This window comes from Alligator mississippiensis, chromosome 3, assembly GCF_030867095.1.
Source record: "Alligator mississippiensis isolate rAllMis1 chromosome 3, rAllMis1, whole genome shotgun sequence".
Lineage (NCBI taxonomy): Eukaryota > Metazoa > Chordata > Crocodylia > Alligatoridae > Alligator > Alligator mississippiensis.
The window spans coordinates 191,454,472-191,481,905 of record NC_081826.1 but is presented as its reverse complement, the minus strand read 5'-3'; the positions used below and the strand labels follow the sequence as shown (position 1 = coordinate 191,481,905).

The window sequence follows — 27,434 nt, the reverse complement described above, 5'->3', positions numbered from 1 at the left end:
CACCAGGATCTGGGGGAATGTTTGTTCACCAGAGCACCCCATGTGATGACAAGGTTGAATGGTCACAAACTCCTCCATCACTGTTTCAGGCTGGACATAAGGAAGAATTTCTTTACTGTCCAAACCCTCAAGATTTGGAATAGACTGCTGCCGGAGGTTGTTCAAGCACCTACTCTGAACGCCTTCAAGAGAAATTTGGATGTTTATCTTGCTGGGATCCTATGACCCCTGCTGACTTCCTGCTCCTGGGGCAGGGGGCTGGACTCAATGATCTTATGAGGTCCCTTCCAGCCCTAATGTCTATGAATCTATGAAATAACTACTTGTTTAAGTGGGCAGCGGGGCACCTATACCAACACCCCAGGACAGGCAAAGAGCTGTTGGGAGGAAGATGGAAAGACAGGGGGCACCACATGCAGAGACATGCACGTGGCCCCAGGAAGCCTGCAGAGCAGCTCCAGCAGGTAAATGGAGAGAGGGATTGAGGCCCCTGTAGGGAGAAAGCTGGGCAGGGCTGGGGCAGCAGTGTGTGGCTGCAGGGCCCCAGCAGGGAGTAGGATGGGGCTGCAGGTGGCTCATCTAGGGGAGGGGGAGGGCTGGTTCCTCACTTCCATGCACACCCCCAGGGGGCAGGGGGTACCCGTACCCCACAGATCTCTACCCAGGGCAGGTGCAGTCTGTGGGTGTGGGCTCCCACTCTGCTTCCCTCCCCTGGGACTTGTGAAGCCTGGCGTGTGCGACCTGGCACAGCTGGGGACAGCAGGGCCACGCAGGGATTCCTTGCTGCTGCAAGCTGCCCCCGCCCCCCTGTGATCTGCCCCCTGTGCCTGCCACTGCTTTGAAGAGCACAGCCCCGTACCAGTGCCCTCGCTGCAGCCCTGCACACAGGGGGTGCGTTGCTGGGGCAGAGAAGCCACACAAAAACCTCCTCCTCGCCGCTTCTCGCTCCCCGCCTACCCCTCCCCACCCCCGCTGCTCCAGCAACGCACCCCGTGTGCAGGGCTGCAGTGTGGGCAGCGGCGCAGGGCTGCATTCCTCAGAGCACTGGGTGGCGCAGGGGGTGCATCACCAGGGCAGCAGGGGGACAGCTAGCAGCGGTGAGGAATCCCCGCACGGCCCCACTCTCCCCAGCTGTGCTGGTTCACTCCCGGTGTGAGGCTCTAGCCGCTCCACATTTCACAGTTCACCATCTGCACCTAATTATATATGTATTCAAATCAGGAAAAAATAAAATAAAATAAATCCAAACTGATTTAAAGCAAATTAAAACCAAAATTCTGGAACTGAAATTTATAAAAATCAGTGATTTCTAAACCAAGATCTATATTTTTCAGCAGTGTACAGCTCCTCAAAAGAAGTTTATAATAAAAAGGTTGAGGCAACCATAAATGCATACCTATACAGACTGGCACACATGAGATAGGGTGAAAAGCTGGGGGACTGGACTTAGGACCCCTCTTCTGTTCAGACTACATTCAGGCCTGATTCTCCTCTCAAATACACTAGCTTTACTCCAGTGTACCTCAGTTACTATAAATGTGGAAGCAGGAGGGGAATTGAGCCTTATGGGTGAGGTCCTCAGAAGGACCCAGAGATTTTCCTATGCAAGTTGATTTTGTAGTTCAGGAACAGCAACTTACAGGTTAGAGCTGATCTATACAGCCTTCGGATCAGGCCACTCCATGGCTTCAGAGGTATTTGGCAGAGGGGTAGCTCTGCCCACACTGCACCACAGCTGGGTGGCAGGGTGAAGCACCAGAGGCAGTGAGGTCCTGGTTTTTCTCAGACTCAGCCTAGGTCATTTTGACCCCCTACCTGAAAACCTTGCTGACCCCTGCCGTAGTTCTTTTAGAGGCCCCCTCTGCACCCCTTGCATCACAGAAAGAGCACAGAGAGGTTGGAGACTATAATGGTCACTGGGTAAAAAAAAAAAATGTAGGCTTGTAAAGAATGGGAAGAATTAACAAGCTTTATTGCAGAGTACTAGATGACCTTCTGCAGAAATTTAGTTTCTCTTACTAACTGACTAACTAGGACCTAGGTGGTCCCTGAGGGACTACTGCCAAATCCCTCAATCTCCTGTTAGGGAGCATCTCTAAACTACAACTTCTTTCACTACAGAGGTAGGCCTGACGAGCCCAGAGTATTTAGATACAGCACATCCATGAAAAATATGAATCTGCAAAGATCTAATGACCTATGGCTAATGGCCCATGTAAATACTGTTCTTATATTTTCACTCTTGACCAACCATTTTGATGACTCTCTTTCAGCTTTTTAACAAGTTAATAATTTTCTGCCCCTAGTGCTGAACACTTGCAGAGGGTTGTCTGATTCAGGTAGGAATATTAGGAGACCAGAGCAGGAAGAGTGCAGTTGCTTCATTAGATAAGAGTTTGAAAAAAAACAACTGTTTTGTTGTCAGTAGCCTCCTATGGTTGTAACCAAGCCATAAAATCAATGGCTTCCTTAACCAAATAAGGTCAGTAGCTTGGGAGCAGTCCTACTCTTCCTTCAAGAATCATATATATCAATCTGCAACCAGCTCTGATTTTACCCAAACATCTTAGAGACCATCACTGCTGAGAGAAGGCCATCTCCTATATCCCACTCTGTGTACACACCCTGAGAAAACACACCAGATGCATTTTGGAAAGTGGAGTGGGGCAAGGTTTTGGTACAGGGAGGCTGGTGATCAGATTAGCAGAGCTGTTCTCTAACTGCTAACAGGACTAAGACAGTTAGTAGCTTCTGAAGCTGTGGGGATCATACTTCTTTGATTGGATACAGGCAGGCATGATTCATTCTTGGACTGAAGGACAGTACTGCAGTTTTCTGGTACTTTTAAAAAGATCAAGATGTTCAGGAAAATCTTTCAGTCTGTAGCCAGTATGAACATGTTGGGTTTTCAGGCCATCTATATTAATAGTCTAAAAACCCAAAGTTTAAAGTCATTGGTGCAGGTGCCTTCATTCCGCACAGACTTAGGTATATAGTATCCCTCTCATCTAGTACATCCATAGTGTAAAAAAAATATTAAGGGTCTCTGCTTTTTTGCATCTATGTTGCATGCTGTGTTCTTAGCTGAACATATTTGGGGAGAGTGGCATTAAAAAAAAAAAATCAAATAAACAAATAAATAAATAATTTTTTAGTCACTTCATGAACAACATTTTTCTCTTGGAAACCCTGAACTAGTTGAAGGCTGGTGAGTATAAGTAACATCCATTTGCTTCTGCATAGCAGATCTACAGACATGAAAGCCTTGAAAAATTAATTCCAAAACTAGCAACCCCACACGTTGAAGTTTTGATTATTATTTTTAGAAAAACAAATTCCCCTTGGGGCAGCCACCACACATGAAATAGTCCACACAGGAGGGAGAATTTGTGAAAAATGTTTGAAGTGAAAAGAGAAGGTTGTAATGTAATTCCTCATTTAGGTGAGACAGGCAATATCAAGCTCTCACTGCAATGATGTATATGGCTCTTGGGATTATGGGTAAAATAACAAACAAAAAAAAGGAAAAACTTGGCGACTGCTTCCCTCTGACATATTAAAAAAACCATTGAAGTACATTATAATCACTTGCCAAATTTTGTAGTTAAAGTTCCAGTTTCTAGAACTGCATGAACTTGTGTTCAAAGCAGAGAAAGAGTTTATGAGAAAGGACAGCAATAGTGGGTGTCTGTATCTGGGCCAACAGCAGCTGATACACAGCTTCTTTTCCCACAATCTGTGCCAGGATGCATATGCAGGGACTGTTGCTTAGTCCAGCGCATGCCAGGTGTGTCTACACATGTAATTAGTGCACATGAATAAATTCCAGAGGTCATTGCTCCAGAATGTTTTTGCTCCTAGGCACACCGTTTAAACATGTGCTTGAGAGAAAATAACTCCAGAGCAATTAGCTCCAGTTTATTCATGCGTGGCGCATGGAGGCCAGTCGTAGCTGCCTTGACTGGCAGGGCCCCACGAGTCAGCCTGCCATCCTGGGGTTGCTCCAACCAGACTCAATGTGCTGCAGTGGGACTGGCTGTGGCATGAGCGTGTTTCAGTGTAGGGCCAGCCAGCAGGCAGCCCTGGCACTGAAGCACCCTTATGCCACAGCCAGCCAGTCAGCATCTACATGTGCGTAGCTGCACACACAAAAAACTCTGCAGCAAGGGTAGGGCTTGTATTTACAAGTCCTACCCTCTGCAGAGTTTATTAGTTTCATGTATCCTAATACAGCCGCATATGTAGATGCCAATACATTTACTGCGCAGTTAATTAGTCAACTGTAGGGTAAATTTCTCATGTAGATGCACCCTTTAATGATCTTGCCCAGTAATTCCCAAGTTCTTGAAGGCAGAGTGGCCTTTCTGTAGGACAAATTCTATTCTGAGTGATACTGGTGTTACCAAGACCAGAATTGGCTACTAAGGAATTTGGAGAGAATCAGAAGACAGGTAGCCAATTTCTATCAATGGCCGATGGGCAAAAGTTTTTGGGTGGCACCTGGTTCTGGATTTGGTCACTTCATAATAAAAATGCTTGATGTATCTGACGGAGTGAAGTACAATCTGTGTTTGGATATGTTGATATATTAAGATCATAAGAAAATAAGAACTGCTATTTACTGGGTCAGACAAGAGGTCTATCTTGCCCAGTAAACTGTGGCAGAGTGGAATAGGGTATGACCAAGGTTCTTTCCACTGTTCCTCTCTCACTTGCACCCTTCAGCATCTAAGGTCTATGGAGTTCTGATTCAGAGGCTGTATCCCTGTGTTGGGATTCCCATGTGTTGGGATTTTAGCCCATCCCAGGCCATGTATGCTCTGCACCAATGCTAGTCTGAACTCAGCGAGGTACAGGGATGCTCCCTTCTAGGACCCCCAAAACACCCCCAAAGGCTACATCCACAGGAGTGTGGACAGTTGGTTCCCCAGGGACAACTAGCAGCAAGACACCTTGTACCGCTGCTAGTTTTCCCCAGGGAATGCCTGTGCCATGTACCCTCTGGCATGTGGCATGTTATCCCAAGTGGGGTAAGGGAGGCTGGGGCCAGCACTGGGTTGTCCCCAGCAGGCTTACATAGGGCCCTGGGGGCCTCCTCAGGCTGCAGCAGTGGTGGTCCTGTCACTTGTAGCCTGGCTGACAGATGAAGTATGGCTCCAGCCAGCCAAGGCTCTGGTTCTGAGTGGTGCATACTGCCCCTGCATGTGCCATTCCACTTTTATTTTTGTGCAGGTTTTCTTGACTCCTGGATATCAAGGAGTTAACCCCCACCACCACCACCACGCTGCTCCCTTGCAGCACGGAGAACAGCTGAATGTGTGCTATGTGGCGCCGCAGACAAGTCTACTGTACCACACACCACATGGCCGTGCTTATCTGGACATGGCCAAACAGTTTAGGAGGCAAAGCAATGGCCCAACTCATCACAGGAGTGGGGCAGCCTGCACAGCCCTTTTGTACACCAGTGAGTCTGGGGAGGCTCTTTAAGGTTCTGTATTGAGGGCTATGCCCAAAAGTATGAGTGTGAATATAAAAAGCTACAAGGGTACCAAAGTACATTGAGATTGCCAGCAATCTGAGATAAAAAATTGGGGAAAATGGTGTGCATAGGATTGAATCTGCATGGACAAAAATCACCTTAATCCACACAATGAAAAATGCATGCAGTACATTATGCATGCAGTGAACAAGTCTGAGTGTCTGGTGTGTGGCAAGTGAAATTTAGGAAGATCCTTTGACATTTCTAGAGTCTAGCATATTGGTCCCATGCACACATCACTAAACATTGCAATGGGGACTTCTTCTGAAAAATGATTTAATGTATTTTCTAATTTATCACAAAGTGGCCTATTCTACTGTCTCTGAGCTCACCTACAAAACAGGACAAATCACTTTACTTCAAGTCATGGCTTATTCTTAATTCTCTAACCTCTGTAAATGAGATAAGGGTATGCATTAAGAAGAAAAACCCTTGATGGTAAATAAATATAACAAAGTACCTAGAAACTACAAGAAGCCTATTGCTTTCAGACATTATGATAATGGATGTCATCTCTACCCTTTCTTTCTAGTCCCAGTGTGCAGTTCAGCCATTGATTTGCAGCTGTTTCAGATAACTCACATTTGGAAGCTCTGTATTGCACAAAACCTTTGTTGTTGTCTTCCTCCCCCCGTCAGGATGTATTTACCATCACATGAGTTTGTTCCTCAGTTTTTCTGTCCCTGATAACAGTTGCTGGGCAAGTTTCATTTCTGTGCAACAGTAGCATTTTGAAGTAGAAGTTGCAGATAGAGTGGGAACTGAAGGCATTTCAGGGAAAGAAAGAAAAAGAAAAGCAAGGAGGAAAGGGAGCCACCACAGAACATGGCAGAGGAAATGGAAGAGCAGAGTCATTTGGGGAGTGCCTGCAGAGAACAGAAGTATACTAATAATCTGATGCATTGAGAAGGTATCAGAGAATGGGAAGGGAAACAGGTTCTGATGATGTAAAATGCACTGTGTGCATTTTTTTGGTGGTAATTACTACTTACCAACAAAGACAGGATTGGAGGAACTGTTGTAGATGTGGTAGTTGGATGAACAAGTGCTTGCTCTGCTGGTAGTGTTTTATTTGTTATCTTACCTAATGATTATTAATGGGACCACTATAATGTAATTCTGAGCCTGCAAACATGTCACGTCTATCCTGGGATAAACCACTTCAGCCTGAGATGAAGTGCAACAGTCAGACATCCGTGTCCGTTGTCCTAGAAAAAATCCTAAAAAGGCTCAAGCAATAAGAAATACTAACAGTTTATCCCAGGACATCACAAATTGCATTTGAACCATTACCCCAGGATTACATCATTGAATCAATGGCAGAAAAGTGGCATTTAGGCATTCACTAAATCCTGATTGGAAGGTCGATGTGTATACATGTCAATCCTGGGATACTTGTTCTGGGACAAACACAGGCACAACTGACCAAGGACCAAATATATACTACATTTGTTCCTAGCCTAAGAATACTGTGTAGGCAATTAGAGGTGTGGATGATTGGCTTTTTTGAGCATCTGCTGTCAATTATTTGTCTAATGCTGCCTTGACAGAGCAACCTTTTCTCCAAAGACATGAGATCGCCAAGTGCTGTGTATGTGTTTTGGAGGACTGGGTAGTGGGATTCTCTCTGACATACATCATTATTGGTTAGGCATCCCTTTCACCAGGATAGCTCCTCTTGGGAGAAAATTCCCAAGGTAGCCTTCAACCTTGGAGCACTTGCCTGAAAGCTACTCCGCTCTTCTCATCCCAATGGCTGAAAGAAAGCAACATATTTTGACAGTTAGAAGTATGAAAAGTCCAAACAAAGCCTTTTATTCACTGTGATGACACACCAAGAATTCTGCTCCCAGCTCACCAGTTTTTTAAGTTATTAAATGGATTACATTAGCAGAATAGATGTATGCAAAGCAATAAACAGTGGTTAAACATGGGGCAAGGATCAGATATTTAATCAACCACAGAAACTGCTTATTTCAAGCACAGCATAACCTGAATGTTCCTAAGGGGTTGGGTTCAGCAACATCTGAAACCTTGGATAAAATGGGGTTTAGAACAGCGGAAGTGCTGATCTTCAGTCTACAGGGGTCTTTGGTTAATTGAAGGCTGGTTAAATGGAATTCTATGGTTGAAACCAAGACTACTTGCAAAGGCTGGAAAGGAAATTATCTCCATTCTTCTAAGTTCATAGTAAGGATATTTAGCTAAGGTTCATTTTTAGTCGGAGTTTGAATCTATTATAGCTGTTATTGCACTTTTGCCATCAATGGTCAGAGAGGAGATGAGGGGAAGGAGTTAGGCACCTAAACATTTTTGCAGATCTGGCTTGGAGTTCTTAATGGGAGAGCATGGAGAAAAATGTTTGCTTCTTGTGCTATCCTATTGGGTGAAGGCTCCTCTCGTAAACTAAACTTAAGGTTCACACAGGGAATTCATCAGCTGTATTAGACACTAGGACTGCGTGATGCTTCGATCACTGATTCAATCCGGAGGAGATACGGCCTGATTCGGCAGCCGAATCTCCAAATCGAATCAGAAGACCCATTAATCTCTCCAAATCAAATCAGAAGCCTCTGATTTGATTTGGACAGATTCATCGATTCAGACGTAGACACAGCTTTATACGTTTTTTCTACATACCCCAGAGTACCAGGAGGCTCGTGAACGCTGAGATGGTGGGGTGGATGGAACATCCCATGGGAGGGCAGGGGGCTCCCCAGTGCACTCGGCAGCAGACCTGAAAGTGGACCAGAAGCACTTCCAGTCCACTTCTGGGTTTGCTATGGAGCATGTGGGGGACCCTCCTCCCCCAACCACCGGCTCAGCTACTAGTGCCTCCTGGGTCGGGGGGGGCACCCAGGGTCCCCCAGGGTCCCCCTGTGGCCAATCACTGAGCCAAGGTGGAGTGGGGGGGGGAAGGGAGTCCCCCACATGCTCGGATCCACTGCCAAGCACACAGGGGGGCCCCCCTGTGCTCCTGTGGGACGCTCCATCTGCCCCACCATCTCAGCGTTCACAAGCCGCGCCTGGTACCTCGAGATATGTGGAAAAAACCCCATATAAAGCTGTGTCTCTGGCCAAATTGCTGATTCTCTGAATCAGAATCGAATCTTCAGATTTGAATTTGACCGAATCAAAATCAGGACAGTGATCCGAATCAGCAAATTGAATCACTGTTCTCCGAATCAGGCCGAATCTAAATCCAAATCAAATACAGCCCGCTTCACACACCCACTAGATACACTTTTAATTCTGAGACATCCACTAAATGTGAAAGGGTAGCCTGTGAACAACCAGTGAGATTCTATTGGAAAGCTGGCGCTTCTCAGCTTTACAATGTAATGTCAGTGTAGCATGGATATCTAGATTTATGGACAGCTAAGCCAGCAAGGGTCCTTTTTCAACTATATGCTATCATGCCACTGGGCAACATTTTCTACTCCTTTCTATTCTCAGCAGCAGCGCAGGGAGGCAACTACTGGCTACTGTTTTCAGCAGTGTGCCCATTTCCTAGTGCAAGTAGGATGTGAGACAGAAAAATGCTGCGGTAAAAAAATCATCTCTTAACTGGAAGTTTGTGTGTAAACCAACCACTGCCATATCTAACAAACACAGACATGTTTCAGCTGGGTCCCAGTCATGAAGTCCTTGCCATATTTTGTTCTCAGCTCTTATTCAGTCTCACCAAACAAAAGCCTTCTCATTGAATGAAATTTGTTTAAAGTACCTCAGGATCTGGCTTATTGAAAAGATGCTGGTTGGCTGAAAAGTATCTTTTGGAAGAAGTATGTGCATGGGTGGGTCGAGGGATTACTTGGGGTTTTTCTTTGCTTTGGTTTTGAGTTTTGTTATTTGCAATCTAAATACCATCTTATTTGTACTTGATACATGAGAACCAGAAAATGGCACTGGGTAGAAATAGATCAATCTCATTCCTTTTTCCATTACATTTTTAGTTTTGCCACTGAGCTAATGGAATCATTAAACATTAAGTCATTTTAGTAGTGATAACTGCTCCCCACCCATTCCACCTATAAACATTCTCATTGTTACATTGAAAACCTGGCAGGGAGCTAATTAGAAATAGTAAGAGTTTTAATTGAAGAGCCTCTGACCATTAGGGCATTTTCAATTTCTAGCAGCATCCCAGGTGACACTGCTATAGAAAGGCAAAACTGAAAAGAAAGAGAGAGACTAATTGGAACAATTAATTGAAACAACACACAGTTAATTTCAATTATAGCAATCCTGACTGCTCTCCAATCCCTTGCTGTGAGGGCCTGTTGCATGAGGATTCTCTCTTTACAGCATAATTCAGCCAGAAGGGCCCTGGTTCAGAGCTTATGATTGTGTATAAATTATTTGTATGACTGTAGTGCCCAGAAACCCTACTTATAGACCCACCATGTCCCATGCTCTACACATGCAAAACAAAAACATGTTACCAGCCCTAAACAGCTTCCAGCACATTTAGGCATGTGCTAGACTTCATGTATTTGACGAATCCTATCCCTCTTCAAGAAGGATAAAAGTCAAGCATGTGTTTACATGTGCTTCAGCAGGCCTAAATAAGGACACCTGATTGAGATCCAATGTCCCTCTAAATCAGGAGAGGATCCAAGGGGACTGTGGTATATTTTCTAGGAGTGTGCGAAACAGGCCAGATTCAATTTGGATTCAGTCCGAATCAAGGACAATGATTTGATTCATTGATTCGGATCACTGTCTTCGATTCAATTCAGCTGAATCTGAAGATTCAATGCTGATTTGGAGAATCGGCGATTTGGCCATAGACACAGCTTTAAAATGTTTTTTCTACATACCTCAAGGTACCAGCCATGGCTTGTGATCACTGCAGTCCTGGGGCAGATGAAGCGTCCCACAGACGTGTGGGGGAGCCCCCCCGTGTGCTCAGCAGCAAACCCAAAAGTGGACTGAAAGTACTTTCGGTCCACTTCCGGGTCCACCAGGGAGCATGCAGGGGGCCCTCCCTGTGCCCCCCCAGCTCAGTGATTGGCCACAAGGGGACCCTGGGTACCCCCCCAGACCTAGGAGGCACCAGTCGCTGAGCCAGGGGGGTACGGGCAGGGACCCCTTGCACGCTCCCCAGCAGACCCAAAAGTGAACCGGAAGTGCTTTTGGTCTACTTTCAGGTCTGCTGTCAAGCGTGCTAGGGACCACCCCATGCTCCTGTGGGACACTCCATCCACCCCAGCATCGCAGCATTGACAAGCTGCCTGCTACCTTGAGGCATGTAGAAAAAACATTTAAAAGTTGTGTCTATGTCAGAATCACCAAATCTTTCCGAATCTCTCCAAATTGATTTGGAGCATTCCAATTCGATTTGGAGAGATTAGATAGAGGGTCTCTGGATTCGATTTGGATTCAGACGTTCAGCCACCAAATCGGGCCAAATGTCCACTGAATCGAATCAGGGACCAAAGCTTCACACGGCCCTAATATCTTCCCTCAGCTGTGCAGCGCTTGTGCAGTGAGCTCTCTCTGAATTGCTTCCTGCAAAGTGCCATGAGTTACAGCCAGGGCAGCATGTCTGTCAGCACCCTGACAGAGCTTATGTACATGCACTGCACAAAGGAGTTGTGACCAACTACCCTGCTCCCTCTTTCTGGGTTTGCCTTTGCTCTAAATAGGAAGTCACTTACCAACTATGCATTAGTTTCAGCTTCCAACCAGATGCATCCCAAAAGGCTGTGTGGTCCAGGCAGCTGTACTTCCCCTAATTGTCTACAATAAGTGGTGACCTTGCTTATCACATAGCAGGGTCATTGTTCTTGCAGTCTCTCTAAGGAGCAACTGATCTTCCTGCTGATCTTGCCCATGTCTGGTGTGGTAGCACATGTGCCTGTCAGGATTTAGGGTACATTTCTACCCAAGATTGATTTTTAGGTAAAATACACCCTGCATAGGCCTGAGCTGGACTTGGCTTCAAGACACTAGCTGTGCTGTAGCTTCATATTGGGAATGAAATGTTTGATTTTGCTACTAGCATTCATGTTATAGGCATAATGGCTCCAAAATCTGCTTGGTGGCTGGTATATAAACTGCCTGCTCAGTGAGCCTCTTTGAGCCTGGGACATGACTAATTATAGTTTTATATGGTTGAATGAATCAGGACAGTATCTCTCAAGAAAGGGTCGACTGGAGAGTAGCATGCATTCATAACATGCACCAATATTTTAATCTCCTTTTGTCATGCACTGTGTTCCCTGCAGCTTGTAACTGAAACCGTTATTACTCACCTGCAATTAAAACTCTCTGAATTCCTCCCCTGGATGGTTTTATACTCCCTCTTAACTCTCTGCATGGGCTTACTTCCAAGTCATTGCAGGGAGCTGAATCTGAGGCTGGGTATTGATGGAGCATATCAGAAATGGAGAACTATGCAGCCCTTCTGAGAGCCAACTGCTTTAACAGACCCTGGGTCTTTTAGCCACTGTGAAAGCAAAAGAGCTGCAGAAGAGAAAATTCAGAGAACTTAAGTTACAGGTAATAAGTGTTGCAAATGGCTGTGCCAGCTGGGTCCCAGTCCCACACAGTTTGGCTTTGTCTGTGGTTTGCTATATGCAGTACTGTTAAACTTAATGAAATGACCAAAGGAGAGTCTTTAATCGTGGTCAGCTAGCTAGCAGAGGGGGAGTGCACTGAGGTACATGTCTAAATTATGATAGAACAGTTACATTTTTATACCTCTGTTATACACTCATACTCATTTTTACTTAAGTTATTTCTCTCCTTCCAGTGAATTAAACTAACAGTTAACATATTTGTAGGGCCGAAGAGAGGTAACATTAAATTGCAAACTCTAAATTGTTTGTGCAAGCTAAAAGATGACCAGGGTAATACTATCTCCCTGCTTCAAAGGAGAAAAATATACTGACTGGACATGGTTGTTCAGGAAGCATTTTTTCTTCCTACATACATTTAGTGCACAATTAGCTAGAAGTAAGTGGAAGGCCTTTGTTTTAAAGCTCAGCTATTGATTATCGTTGAAGGCTCAACAAAAAGCTAGTTGGACCAATAAACTGATCAGAAATGTCAGTACCTATTTTCTCATATTTCAAACTACGTATTGGCTGGGTTTGAAGAAAATGCATGTATTTCCACTTGTAAATTTCTGTCTTCTGAGCTAATCCTGGGGAGGTATTTTCCAAAATTTTTGTAATTCAAAACGTTAGTTGTACATTCTTTGAGTTCAATCACAGATGATATTTTTCAGGTAGCAGTTGTCATATCAGTCTGAAATCTCTAAAGTTATACAAAACGAAGTAATTCTTTTTAATCTTAATGAAAATGATATGGGCTCACTGAGTGGAGAATGTCATCATTTTCACCTTAATCAATTTTTCTAATAAAAGGTATAGGCCGTATGCATTTTCAACACTGGGCACACCTACAAGTGTTATTAATGTGCAGCAATTAACTCCGGTGCATATTACGCTGGAGTTTATTGCTCCCAAGCACCATGTGCATATGAGCCTGGGACTGCAGCATGTTGAGCCAGGTCAGAGCAGCCTCAGCTGGCAAGGGTCCAAGGGGTCAGCCTGCCAGCCTGGGGCTGCTCTGACCTGGCTCAACATGCTGTGGAGGGGCTAGCTGGGACACAAGGATGATTCAATGCAGGGGCTAGCTGGCAGGCAGCCCCACACTGAAGTACCCTCATGCCCCAGCCAGCTGGTCAGCATCTGCATGAGCATTGTTGTGCATTAAAAAAAAAAACTCTACTGCAGGGTAGTGCTTGTATTTACAACTACTAACATGAGAAGGAGTTTATTAGTTTACTGCAGGCTAACAGAGCCACACATGTAGACGCTGAAACATTTACTGAAGAGCTAATTAGATAGCTTCACAGTAACTGTCTTGTGTAGACAAGCCCAAGGATTTGTTTATGTAGGAAACGGAACGTACATAAGAAGAAAATATAACACATATTCAAAGATTAATTAATAATTGGCATACACTGTTATGGCAATAAGTAAACATTGCACTGACAAAGCAAACCCTAACACTGTGCAGGATCAGGCTCTTAATTTAAAAGTCAGATTTGTTAATGGTATTTGATACCGGATTATGGTTCCCTATGATACTACTTTGGTTTGGTTTGAGACAAGCTCACTTTTAGTCCAGGTTCCAAATTTCGTCCTAACATCAACTTGTTGGCTTACTCAATGTCATCCCATCCTTTGGGGAACTTTATTTTCTGTAGGTCAGGTCTCTTCTTCATTGTTTGGCTTTTTTATACTACTCTGGCAAGGTAAAAGTACAAGCAAATGCAATTTATATGGAAACATAAATAAAATGTCAGTTTAGATGCAACTCTATAATACCACAGTGATTGCAAAGGGTTTATGTATAAATGAGAATCAGGACCCTTCCTCTTTTTTTTTTTTTTTTTTTTAATAGGCACGTCAGTTAGGACTCCGGGCAGAAGCAAGTCAATGCCTGTAAACACATAACAAATCATGTCTTTCTGCTTCAATGTAATACAAATATAAATGACATCAGATTGGAAATCGCAGCAGGAACTCAAACCCAGCTGGAGAAAGAATACCGTTGAACCTGATGTAGAATCTGGGGCATTGCTCTGATACTGCGACACATTTCAATTTCATTCTTTGGGAGTTATTATCTGTACCTTTTTTCGTTAATACCCATGACCCAATTGCATTCCTACTGAAGTCAACTGCAGTTTTAATAGGTTTTTAATTTTTTTTTTCATTTTAATAGGCAGTCTATTTATAGAAAAGCGTGTAGCTGAAGTCTACACTCTACTTAGGAGATATTTTTTTACTGAGGAGTTAAATTCTACTCTGTAAATTGAAAGAATTATTCTAACAGCAGCAGTATATGATGCTCAATTTGCTTGCAATATAGGGAATTCAGTATATGTTCAGTAATAAACTGAAAAACAGACTTTAAAAAAAAAGTTCCCCAAACATTAGGATGCCATAGTTGCAGTTCAGATTGGAGATATAAGTGATTTTGACATACAACATCAAGCTGCCTAACATCTCTCATAGTCGGTTTTCTGCCAAAGGAAATTTTTGAGGTGAAAAGCTTCAGGGTTATCAGAAAAAGCATCCATGCAACATTTGACTTCAGCCAAAGTTTTCTCACTGGCTTTAGAATGTCATATAGCAAAGCTCTATTGGTTGACCTTTCTCCCAAATTTGAATTTTCTAGATGTTCTGAATAAAAAATAAAAAAAAAATACTTTCCTTTGGGAGTACTTTGCCAAAATAACATCAGGTACGTTAGAAGTCTTTTGATAATTTTTTAAAAATCTTGGCTAAGTCTGTGAATGTATTAGAGAGTGTCTGACAGGTTAGAACCATAAAAGCACTTTACCTTGCTAGTAAATATGTTTTAAATTTTTTTATTTTAATTTAGAATTACCTGACCATGAAAGCTCTGATTTTTTAAATTGGTTTATGTATGGCTGGAATACAACTTTACCATCTTTCTCTCTCATGGACTATTGACACACACTGATTCTTTGCATCCCTGTGCAGTCATTTACAGTTGTGAAAATGGGCCATAAAGTTAATGATAAACACAATCAAGTTAGAACTGCAATATAAAACTATTTCTGTAAATGACTAAAAAATGGAAGGGAGGGAAGATTTAGGCCGACTGTTTTTATAAATTGAGAAAAACATTGCAAATGGACATACCAGTGTAGCAGCTACCTATAATATTTTATCCGCCAACAAGTCAACTCATCTTGTTAATTTATGTGCATCTGGCAACTCCCAGACATTGTATTTCTATTTTTGAGTGGAATACATATTTAACAGATGCACATCCAATATGCCCTCAACAACTTCAACAATTTTCCTCCTTGATTTATAGAATAACTCTACACATATATCCATATAGCATCTATATAATACTCAGAGAGGCTAACTTTAGCATATAATTCCAGTATCTTTTTTTATTTTCTATGTAACAACTTCTCCCTTTTGGGCAGAACTTGTGTTATGTTATTAATGTATTATTGAACCTTCCCAATAAGGATGACAATAATGATAACAGATCATTCAAAACTGAGTTAGGAAGTGAGATTCATAAACCGGATATGCTGAATCAAAAACTCTTTTAGATGTATGAGCACTAATGTATCCTTCAACAGCTGGAAAAACTTTACTGGCACAATACATTAATTTAAGCATTTGAATGGATACGATCAAATTAGAAATTTACAGCTGAAATGAATGAGTGAATGTGGTTTGCCTGCAGGAAAGGAGACAGTTGAGTTAGCCATGATCAAATAGGAAAGAAGAAACTATCAATATATTTTTCTCTCTGACAATAAGAATCACATACAAGGTACCAGCAGTTGCAACTACAGGTATATAATTGAAATGTGTTTATTTTAGATAAAGCAAAAAAAAAAAGGCATTTAGGTTTTCATTAGAAGTAAAAAGGAATACATTTTTACAAGTGCTGAAGTGACTTAGGCAGACAAAGTTCTTTGGGTAGACGTGCTATCTTTTATTAGACCAACTAAATAGTTGGACAAATTGTTCCTTGCAAGCTTTCAGGCGCAAACACCCTTCTTCAGGCATAGGGAGAGTCTGCTGATGTTTTGTGTGCTCTCCTGCATGGAATGGAAGCCAATATGCAAAGTGCAGGTCTGTGAAAATGCAAATGTGTGGCAATGAGGATCAGAGCGAATGGGAGGCAATAGGTGTGAAACAGGTAGGTGGGGGGAGGGAGGGAAGGGGGAAACGTTAAACTGGTGAAAGAACATTCCCATCCCCCTGTCTCACACCTATTGTCTCCCATTCCCTCTGATTTTCACTGCCACACATTTGCATTTTCACAGACCTATATCTTGCATATTCACTTCCATTCCACCCAGGAGAGCACACAAAACACCACCAGACTCTCCCCATGTGTGAAGAAGAGTATCTGTGCCCGAAAGCTTGGAAAGAACAATTTTTCCAACTATTTAGCTAGTCTAATAAAAAGATACTGCGTCTACCTAAAAAACCTTGTCTACCTATGGCCTTAGACTGACATGGCTACACCTAACAACCCTGAAGTGACTTAGGCGCCTAAATTTATTTCAGTGAGATGTAGGTGCATAATCTACTTAGGCTCTTTTACAAATCTCACTGAGTTACCTATATCTTTGGGCACCTAAATACATTTAAATATTGGGTTATAAAGGATTATGGCCTCAAGTCTCAGAAAAATAAGGACCTCTTTGAGAAGTCACTGAAGTTGAATGAGTCCCATTAACTTTCATTAGTTTAGGATCAGGTGGTAGTGTTTGGGTATACCACATGTATACCCTGTACTCCTGACAAGGTTCATAGAGCACTGTTGCATTATATGTTAACAAAATGCATGCACAACAGTTTAGCTGCCTTAGAGCATATCCCCATTGTAGATGCACTGTTTTAGCACAGAACATAATTTCATCAATGCAGTTCATATGGTAACATTCCACAGTCAATTGTGATGATGGAAGCCTCGTTTTATGCAACTTCAGCTTCATCATTTAGAGAGGAAAGACTCTAGACTTGCACTCAGAGTATAAGGGCTCAATACCTTGCTGTGCCCCACAGTTCATGGGCAACGTTGGGCACGTTCTTTAGTCTCTATGTGCCTGTTTCCCAACTGTAAGTGGAGGTGATTATACTTCCCTATTAGATAGGGAGCTGTGGGTAAAGACTGTTAAGTGCTCAGATATTCCAGTATTGTGGGGTATACAGGAGCTAAGAGATCACTACATTACACAACATTTTCCTAATGCAGAAAACACTGTTACTAATATGATATGAGACTTTTCTATTTGTAATCAGCAGCCCGGGTGGGAAGGGTGAGGAAATATTATTTGATTCATGAACTACTTTCAGTTTCAGGGTATTTACCATTTCTTATCTTCTAACACAAATAAAAGCTAAGCTTTATCTTGCAAGATATTAAAACTGCATGGCATGAAGTAGCAATATAAATATTAAAATTCAAATTCCTTTTTAAAGAAAGATGTCATGAATCACAGTTTTGGCTGTTACAGAAACTAATTCAGCTATCTTACTGTGCTGTATTTACTATGTAGGTCTTTTTTAACTCAGACTAGATTAGCGTGTTAGTAGGTCATAATGGAGCTATTGTTCTGATACCACGTACATTCCAGTGCAATTCTATTACTGATAACAATGCAGCTTGTGGAATTTAGGTTGAAGGAGAATGCTATACCTTTACATCAAATTATTCAATAAATATAAGTGTAAATAAAGCGTACAATTTTATAATGTCAAGTGCTGAGACAAATATTTTCTCCTTACTTCAGCAATATTCACTGCAATTGTGGAATCTATTATCTGGAGCAAATTTCTGGTAAGTTATATAATAAGCAGGTTTTTATTAAGAAATGGACCCTCCCCACAACCGCAATGCTAAATCTAGCCATCCAGAGTGAAGGCTTGAGATTCTTCTGGGTAAAAAGAAACACAACAAAGGTGAACATTTCACAGCCATCTGAATCTAGCCATTGAATCTGTACAGCCAAGTTGCTGTATGCACAGTTTTGGATATTCAAGTTTCAACATACTCAAGAACTTTGATAGATAATCTTGTCTCCCCAGAAGAGGCTTAGACCCTTTGAAACTGCAGCAGTTCTATTGCTTGCAGAAGGCAAGACCTGAGGACCCTCTACAGGTGTTCTGCCCCCCATCCCACTTTTCACTTCTGAAATTGCTCCTCCCTGTACCCCAGCAATCTAGGGAATGTATGGTGGAAAAAAATGGGGCTGGACTATGGGGATTGACCACCTGCAAAAGGTGATAAAAAACCTGCAGAGGTTTCTGCATCTTCATGGCTGCAATGAAACTGCCCTTGTTGCTACTTACTCTGGAATTGCACAGGTATCACTTAGTGGAGAACTTTGCTGTGCTACTGAAACCTGTAATAATGAATAGAACCCAGTTCATTACATCCCTGATGTTGTGGAAGCTGTATAGTTACTACTACTCCAATTATAAGCCTTTTAGAACCAGCGGGCGCACATCTACATGTGGGCTTTAATGCATATTAGCCTATTTTAATGCAAATTAAAGCATCACTAAAAAAACCCCACGTGCTTTCACTAACACACATTAAAATAGGTTAGTACACATTTACCTAGTACCTCACAATGGAGGGCTCTTATGCATGTACACAGAGCCGGCTCTGATGTGCTGGAAATACAACACAATGGAGCAGACTCAACTGAATCTGCTGGAGCACAAAAATTAACACGCTCTGGCAGCCTTCCACATCATGTGCATCAGTGTCTCCATGCATCTCCACACTGAAAAAATGGTGGCAGGGAGCTTTGAAATAAAACACGTTTTATGTACTTTACTTCAAAGTGCCCTACCTTCATTTGTTCAGTGTGGGAACATGTGGCAACACTGATACACATGTTGAGTGGTTGTTTTAATTAGCGCAGCTCACTAATTAAAGCACCTGGCACTGCATCTCACAGCATGTGTAAAAATGCCCATAGGTACTATATTTAATGTATATTAACAAAAGCGCACTAATGCACGTGTAGATGCACCGAGTTAGTCAGCATGGGGCCACCCGGCCCTTCCTTCTGCCCAGCTCTAAGCTAAGCCACGATCACAGGATGTATACTCTGCTCCTTGACCCCAGGCTGGGTGTACGTAAAATTCACATTCTTTTAGTTCACTTCACCTGCGTTAGGATGGTGCCTTTGACATGTATTTCACTCAGTGAGAGTAGGTCTGCTGAGCTCAAATGTGGGATTTTTGCCTAGTCACTTTTCAAAGTAGAACTGCTCCTTAATGTATAAGACAAAAGGGTGCATTTCTTCTGTCTCTCAAAACAGCTAAGATTGTTTGAATTCTGTTGTGTCCTTGAAAATACTCCATAAATGAAGATAAGAGCTTTAAGCAGCAACAAACTTGTTTAATCATAAATAAAAAACTATGGAATTTAAATTTACAAAGCTAGCACATCTTTGTCAAGAGTGCCCCTGATGCTTCTGCAAATAATACCAGAGAAGGTCTATCCGCAATATATTGGTAACTGCATCCCTGCATAGCCCAAACCATTTTAGGTACTATCCATATACAGAGGAGGGAAGAGTGTCCATCACAAAAGGCATTTATACATGTGCTCCAGTAGGCAGGGGTGGGGTAGTACTTTAATTAGAGCAGCTCTGAGAGCTGCTCTAATTAAAGCGCCCAGAGTGTTACATGCATCAGAATCCCCGTGCTGAAAAATGGCAGCAGGGGCACTTTCAAGCTCATCGAATGAGCTTTAGTTAAAGCCCCACCCTTGAAATGTTTCAGCACAGGGACACTGATACATGAGATGGTGGAGTCTGCTGGACCGCAGTAATTACCTAGCTCCCGCAGACTCGATTAATCGAGCCTGCTCCGACGTGCTGTAATTACATGTCGGAGCAGCCTCGATACATGTGTATAGGCACCCGAAGAGCTTACCTCAGGCTGCACCAAGCTAAAGCCAAAATCCAGATCCACCATTAGATGGGTAAGTACCACTTACATGGCTTTGTTAGCCATGTAAGGGGTATTTTGGGCTACTTATGCAGACTTTAGATACACTTTTCATGTATGGGGGAGAGGAAAGAGGGCCCTCCAGTCTTTTAGCCCAATGGCTTAGCAGATAGTGTCCTTGTCCCTGTTCTTGCCCTACTGGTCAAAAGCGATCCCACGGTTGTGTATCTATTTTACCAATTATTATTAAATGCAAAATATAGAAACAGCACTGGAAAACAAGAGGATGAGAGAAAACTCAAATGAGGCCCCCCCTCCCTTCCAGGGTGGTACTATCTTATGGCACCACCCCATCTGGTTTGCTTCCCTTCAGGCACCATTTTTCTGTCCTTCTTGTCTGCCCAGGGAGCCAGTTTCAACAGAAAGATGGCAGGTGCTCTTGGTAATTCCGCACCCATGCATGACCTGGTGGATAAGAGCACTTTGCTGAGAAGTGAGATATGTAAGTTCAAGCCCCTTCTTGATGAGCGGGGCTTAAACTTGGGTCTTCTACACTCTAGACAAGAACCCTGGACTATTGGACTAAAAGGTGGAGAAAGCCTGCCCTCCTCCATCCAACAGTTGTTAGTCATGGTTTTCCTGTAACTAATATTTCAGGAACTGTCATGGAATGTATGCAAATACCCACCCAGGTGGAAAAGTAACCAGAGCATGCTCAGAAAGATCTGACAAGTTGCACAGAAGTAGCTCAAAATGCTACTTATATGGCTAGCTTTAGCCACACAAGTGCTATTTAGCCACAAAAAGGAGAGTTGGATTTGTCCCTAAGAATCCATATGTAAAGCAAAATTCCAGAGTCAGACTCAGTGTTTGCTCATTTCTTACTCTAGCCAAACTCCTACTGGAGTCGACTAAAAATGGAGTGAGGGCTTTAGGATTAGCTCTGTAATCTAGATATGAACATAATTAATAGTAGAGATGCTCACATCTGTCCTTATACAAGCTGAATCTTTGCCCCATACCAAATACAAACTTTCTATAGGTTCAAAATATTTGGTTTACTTTTAATGTGTGTGCTTCCAAGTCCAGGACATAAAAATGGAATGTCCAAAGTACCATGAGAAAAGCTGCTGTTTTGTACAGCTAGTTTTGTGATCAATAAAAGCCAGAAAGTAATGGAAGTGTCTGGAAAAAAAAACCCAACTCCCAAGATTTCCAGCCTGCTTTCGTGACTGAACAGATTTACGCCTCAGCCCATCATCAATACTGTAACTAAATCCTACCACTTTCACTCTATAATAATTCTGGAATCTGTCCCCAAATCTTCTCCAGGCATTGATCATCTTGGGCTTTAACTATTCCTTCTCCATGGTGTGCCCACCCAAATTTTCACTTCACTCCTGCCAAATGCCGAATTAAAATTACTTACCTTGCTAACCTCTGACAATATACCATTCTCCTTAAGCTCCCTTCATAAAATCTCTTTTTCACTTACTTTTCTAAGGCTATATCCTCACTAGCAGATGTCTTTCCTTTCTTCTGTGACACTTCCTTAAAACACATTCCATGAGACCAATAGCTCTTAGGGTGCATATACGCTCAACTTGTATGTACAGGGTACATATAAAAAGGGTTAGGTTAATCTAAATGCCCAAACTTCCAGGCATTCAGAGGGCTTAAATCTCTTTAAAATGGCACACCTGATCTAAGTTAGTTCATCTCAGGAGGTATGCTAACTTAGATCAAGATTGGGTTAATGTGATCTAGGAAAGGGTTAACCAGATCTCCTAACAGCCTGTACAAGTTTGTAGCACAGCCCTGGGGCTGGGAAAGCCCAGCTGCTCACCTCAGCCCTAAGGATACACTATTTCTACCCACCCCCTGACCCTGGGAGGACTAGCCCCACAATTCCTGCAACCAGACACCCTCCCATCCCACCCCCACAGACTCGCATCAACTCCTCCCCCTGCAGACCTGCCAGCCCCTGTGATCCTGCCAACCGCCTCCCCAAAACCCACCAAATGCCCCTGCTGACCCTCTAGCCCCCCTCAAGCCTGTCTACCCCTAGTAACTTGCACCACTTTCCCCATACAGCCCCAGCAGGTGTACACACCACTCCAAGTCTATGTTTTGGTGGCTTAAAGTAAGTCATGTGAACATATACCAGGTGCAGAGAATGGCTGTACACACCCTTTGTCTTTCCATCAGGTGCCAGTTCAGCAAGGCACTTCAGCATGTTCCCTTCAGTGACACTACTCACATTTGTAAAGTTAGGCCTGGGGCCTGCTGAATGTGCGCCTTAGCAACACATATTATTGATAAAGCTGAGATGCTTAAATAATAAAAGTGGATGCAAATGCACAATTTTTAAATACAGTGTTATGTTGCATTGTACATACGACTGTTTTTGTGCAGAGACCTGATTTCACTTATGGTCTTATGTATTTTTGTCCTTTGCTACTACACAGATACCAGAGGAAGCATGAGTTAGGGTGTGTCTACACATGACACTACGTATCTGCAGTGATGCGCTATGGTGACAGAGTCCAGAGATGTCTACATGTGACCAGCAGCTACTTCGCTGTAGCAGCACACTCCACACTCCCCCCATTATAATGCACCACTATGGTGAAGTAGCTGCTAAAAATAACCATGTGTTGCAAGTACAGCGCAGTATAGGCAGCTACTGTGCCATGCTTTAGTCCTTCCTTTAGCACGTAGATGCACCCATTAGTAGGGCTATGCAAAACCATCATTTCACCGTTTTGACAGGACAGTGTTTCATTTTGAGTTTCATTTCATTTTGAAAGCACTGTTCCATTTAGTTTAATCGAAACTGTTTCGCTGCTGCGACATTTTGCCCATAGGTTATAATGGAGAAACACGAAACTGCTTATAACTGTCATTTTTTGGCAGATTTGGATGAAAACAGCAGTGATGGTAGCCCCTTCTGAGGGCATGAAACCTACCAAGTTTCACGGAGATAGGTACAGGAGTTTCTGGGAAACTTCACCTCAGGCTGAAGACAAGCAAAACTCATGTCACGTGTGTATGTGTTAAGGCACAGCAGGGTGAAAACTGCAGGCATGGTAGCCCCTGCTAAGGCCATGAAGCCTTCCAGCTTTCAAGGAGATAGGTGCAGGGGTTTTTGGGAAACTGCACCTCAGGCTGAAGACAAGCAAAACTCATGACATGGGTGACACCGTGTGTGTGTTAAGGCATGCCCTCACTGGCACTGGGGCCTCTATGTGACACGGTAGTGTGCCCCAATAAGGTCTCCTCCTTCCCTACAGCTTCAGTCCGGTCCACCACTTTAAAGGTAATAACTTAGTAAGCAGCACAGTAGCACCGGCAGCATCTCAGGCAGCCAAACTGTCACAGTCAATATTAGAGCAGTCCTTCCCCCCTCTTCTCCCTCCCTCTCCTTACTTTCCGTTTCCCTGCAGGCAAACCCAGCTTCAGCTTTGAAACTTGAAACATTTCAAAACTTTTGAAATGTTTCGACTGCCCTTATTCCATTTCAAGGCTTTTTTGAATCCCTTTGTTTCAATTTCGCTGTTTCGAGCTCAAAATGAGTTGAAACAACATCGAAATGAAACAGCCAGCAAAATTTCGCACAGCCCTACCCATTAGCTACAAACCCTATTGTCAGTCCAACACTAACTTCACTGATGATACACAAAAGCAAGCAAAATAAATACAGAATGAAATAAACCAACATAATACATCCATCCAATTACTTATTTATATTTCAGCTCTACTGAAAACAATTTTCAGTAGTTTCCAAATGCAAACAACATAATTAGTAAGGAGAATTATGTAGTCAAGCCTCTAAGAAAGTACTGCAAATAATGGAGAATAGGGAAAACGACTTTAAAACAAGTTCCTGGCAACATCCCTTTTAAAAATGAGCATCCCTTTGAAGCAGTTGATCTAGTTCCAGGTGACACAGTATGGATAGTATTATATAATCTGAACTGTATCTCAGGCAACCAGCAGGTATTTGCAGTACACCTACTCAGTGACTCAATATACTGATGTTGCAAATCTGTTGTTAAAATAACAGGCTGAAGACATTGCTAAGCCCTTTTGAAGGTTCCTGTAAATTTGTGATCAGTTAAAGCAACAACTTGCTTGTTTCTCCTGTTACTGACTCTAATCTGAACATAATGGCCTTTGGCAAATAATTGAAGCTTCCCAGGGAAGAAAGGTTTTCAGCAATTTAGGTCTTATTCAAAAGGGGAACAGAACCACATTAGCTAGCTACATTCAAACAGCTGCCAAGCATGATTCTGGCAAGCTGCTACCTGGCAATCAATTCTGAGTTACTGCTAGCCAAGTTACTGCTAGGGTAGGTAGGGGAAATGGACACATTTATCAAAGTTGGATGCCTGGAGTTAAGCTCCTAAAACTACTTAGCCTTCAGTGTGAGCAGCAGGACACTTTTATGGGACCCAACATATAGAGTTTGGAGCCTTAATTTAAATGCATACATTTAAACATTTCTTTCCTGGTTAACAATTTTACCAGAGGAAAAAAAAAGCATACTGTTGAAAACATATAGATTACTTAAAGTAAGCTTTCTTAAGTAAGGTTGTAACATGGGGTCAAGAAAAACTTAGACATAAGAAATATAATCCTGTGGTTTCTTTCAAATAGTCCCATCACAAAGCAGGCAGGAGGCTTGGTCCACAAATCTATGGATGCCTGGAGATTGTCATGAAACCCCACAGATTTCAGGCTGCAATGCAAGTTAGGCAGGATTTGAATTACACTTCGATGCTTGGCGGGGTCTGCAAAAAAATTAAACTGGTTCACTGATTAACAAGTCCACTTAAGTGAAGGAGCAATCCAAATGGAGACCCTCCCCCTCTCCCCCCAAGTTATGATTTTCAGTCAGCTCCCCCTTAATTCACACCCTGAAGTTAGGTAGACTTTTTGAAAGCTAAATATGGGCAGCACTACTGTTACTGCCCCACCAATTTTCCATGCTGCTTTCCAAGGCTTCTTTCTTCAGCAGCCTAGTTCCCATGGGATCAGTGCCAGAAGCTGCTCCACCTCTACAGTTCCACTGCTAACCCCAGGCCCAACTGAGCCATGACCCCTTCCCTCAGAACCCATATAGATTAAACTATGTGGCTCTCTCAGCTCTCTAGCTAACCAACTTCTCTACTCCCCAGTGCTACAGGGCTTAAATCATTAACACTTATGGGTCCCATCCAGATGAGCAGATACTTGCAGCAGCACAAATTTGTGCCGCTACTTTGTGCCAAAGCACATATCCTTGCATGTGCCCTTTGCTGCGGGCTGTGCCCAGCTCCTCCCAGCTCCCAGCCAGGCTCCATGTGCTGGGGAGGGGGGCTGCTGGCTGAGGCACAGGGTGCATCAGCATGAGGCTAGCCAGAAGGTAGCCCCTGCGCCAAGTCACCCTGCACCCCAGCCAGCCAGGGAGTGGCATGTGGAGAGAGCGGAGCAGGCAACCCAGGGCTGCCTGCTCCCGTTTCTGCATTTGTTCTGGCACACGCTATTTGTGTGTGCTTTGCCTTGCTTTCTTTTCCTTTTTTTTTCCACTACCAAGAAATTCCAATAGCAAATTTTGCCCCCGTATTACAAATTAGCAGTGCCATGCATGGTTTGCAATGTGTGTGGTTTGTGGTGCCACAGAGAGGTTTGTGACACTACAAACTGCACGTGCCTGCACATATGGACAGAGTCATGAAGTACACTCTGGTCATGGGTGCCAGAGAAATGCATCTACATAAAATAAGGATTACCAGCACACCAATTGGCATAGTATCACTGCGGTTACTACCCCACCATTGAGCTCCAATTGAAGAAATAATTTACAGTTGCACTGTAGAACTAAAGCAGCATAGTGACACTTTGCTTGAGAATTCGGAAAATTCCCAACCTCAGACATGTTTGTAAAACAGGAAAACTCCCTTTTGGTTTAGCTTTCCTTATTAATAAAAAGGATGTTTGACTAAGGTCCCTACCGCCAAATGTATTCACAAATTTTAAGGTAAAATTGACTACTCTGACCTTCTGCATAACGTAAGCCATAGAATCATTTTTTGCTTAAAGACCTGTTATTCTATGGAGAATGGAGTGTCAGACTGGACCATTGTAAACCATGAGAAATTAACAGATCACAGGAATAGCTATAATACAGGTTTCCCTCGCTTTATGTAGGGAGGCAGTTAGGCGGGCCAAAGCTACCATGGAGCTGAGGATGGCAACCCAAGTAAAGGACAACAAGAAATTGTTTTTTAGATATATTGGGAGTAAAAGGAAGGCCCAGGGAGGAATAGGACCGCTGCTAAATGGGCAGAAACAATTGGTGACAGATAGGGGGGACAAGGCTGAACTCCTCAACGAGTTCTTTGCCTCAGTGTTCCTAAGTGAGGGGCACAACAAGTCTCTCACTGGGGATGTAGAGAGGCAGCAGCAAGGGGCCAGACTTCCATGCGTAGATCCTGAGGTGGTGCAGAGTCACTTGGAAGAACTGGATGCCTTTAAGTCGGCAGGCCCGGATGGGCTCCATCCGAGGGTGCTGAAGGCACTGGCCGACGTCATTGCAGAGCCACTGGCGGGAATATTCGAATGCTCGTGGTGCATGGGCCAAGTCCCGGAGGACTGGAAAAGGGCTAACGTGGTCCCCATTTTCAAAAAGGGGAGGAAGGAGGACCCGGGCAACTATAGGCCGGTCAGTCTCACCTCCATCCTTGGTAAAGTATTTGAAAAAATTATCAAGGCTCACATTTGCGAGAGCCCGGCAGGGCAAATTATGCTGAGGGGAAACCAGCATGGGATGTGGCGGGCAGATCGTGCCTGACCAACCTAGTCTCTTTCTATGACCAGGTTACGAAACTCCTGGACACAGGAGGAGGGGTGGATGTCGTATACTTAGACTTCAGGAAGGCCTTCGATACGGTATCCCACCCCATACTGGTGAACAAGTTAAGAGACTGTGACTTGGATGACTGCACAGTCCGGTGGGTGGCGAATTGGCTAGAGGGTCGCACCCAAAGAGTCGTGGTAGATGGGTCGGTCTCGACCTGGAAGGGTGTGGGCAGTGGGGTCCCGCAGGGCTCGGTCCTTGGACCGATACTCTTTAATGTCTTCATCAGTGACTTGGACGAGGGAGTGAAATGTACTCTGTCCAAGTTTGCAGATGACACAAAGCTATGGGGAGAAGTGGACACGCCGGAGGGCAGGGAACAGCTGCAGGCAGACCTGGATAGGTTGGACAAGTGGGCAGAAAACAACAGGATGCAGTTCAACAAGGAGAAATGCAAAGTGCTGCACCTAGGGAGGAAAAATGTCCAGCACACCTACAGCCTAGGGAATGACCTGCTGGGTGGCACAGAGGTGGAAAGGGATCTTGGAGTCCTAGC

The 27,434-nt window shown here is 43.4% G+C and overlaps 1 long non-coding RNA gene across 4 annotated transcripts in view; it reads right to left on the bottom strand.

Moving 5' to 3' along the window:
- Positions 1-27,434, bottom strand: part of LOC109280817 (uncharacterized) — a 101,442-nt gene that overhangs the window by 49,143 nt on the left and 24,865 nt on the right. The window contains exons 4-5 of one of the 4 annotated variants that reach the window (XR_002087242.2): positions 11,800-12,010; positions 1,956-7,295 (exon numbers count right to left, since the gene is read on the bottom strand). The exons of 2 other annotated variants lie outside the window; for them this stretch is intronic. This is a non-coding gene — a long non-coding RNA (uncharacterized LOC109280817). Of the gene's footprint in view, positions 1-1,955; positions 7,296-11,799; positions 12,011-23,768; positions 24,831-27,434 lie in introns of those variants that run through there. One more of the 4 variants, XR_009460975.1, reaches the window with a different exon arrangement.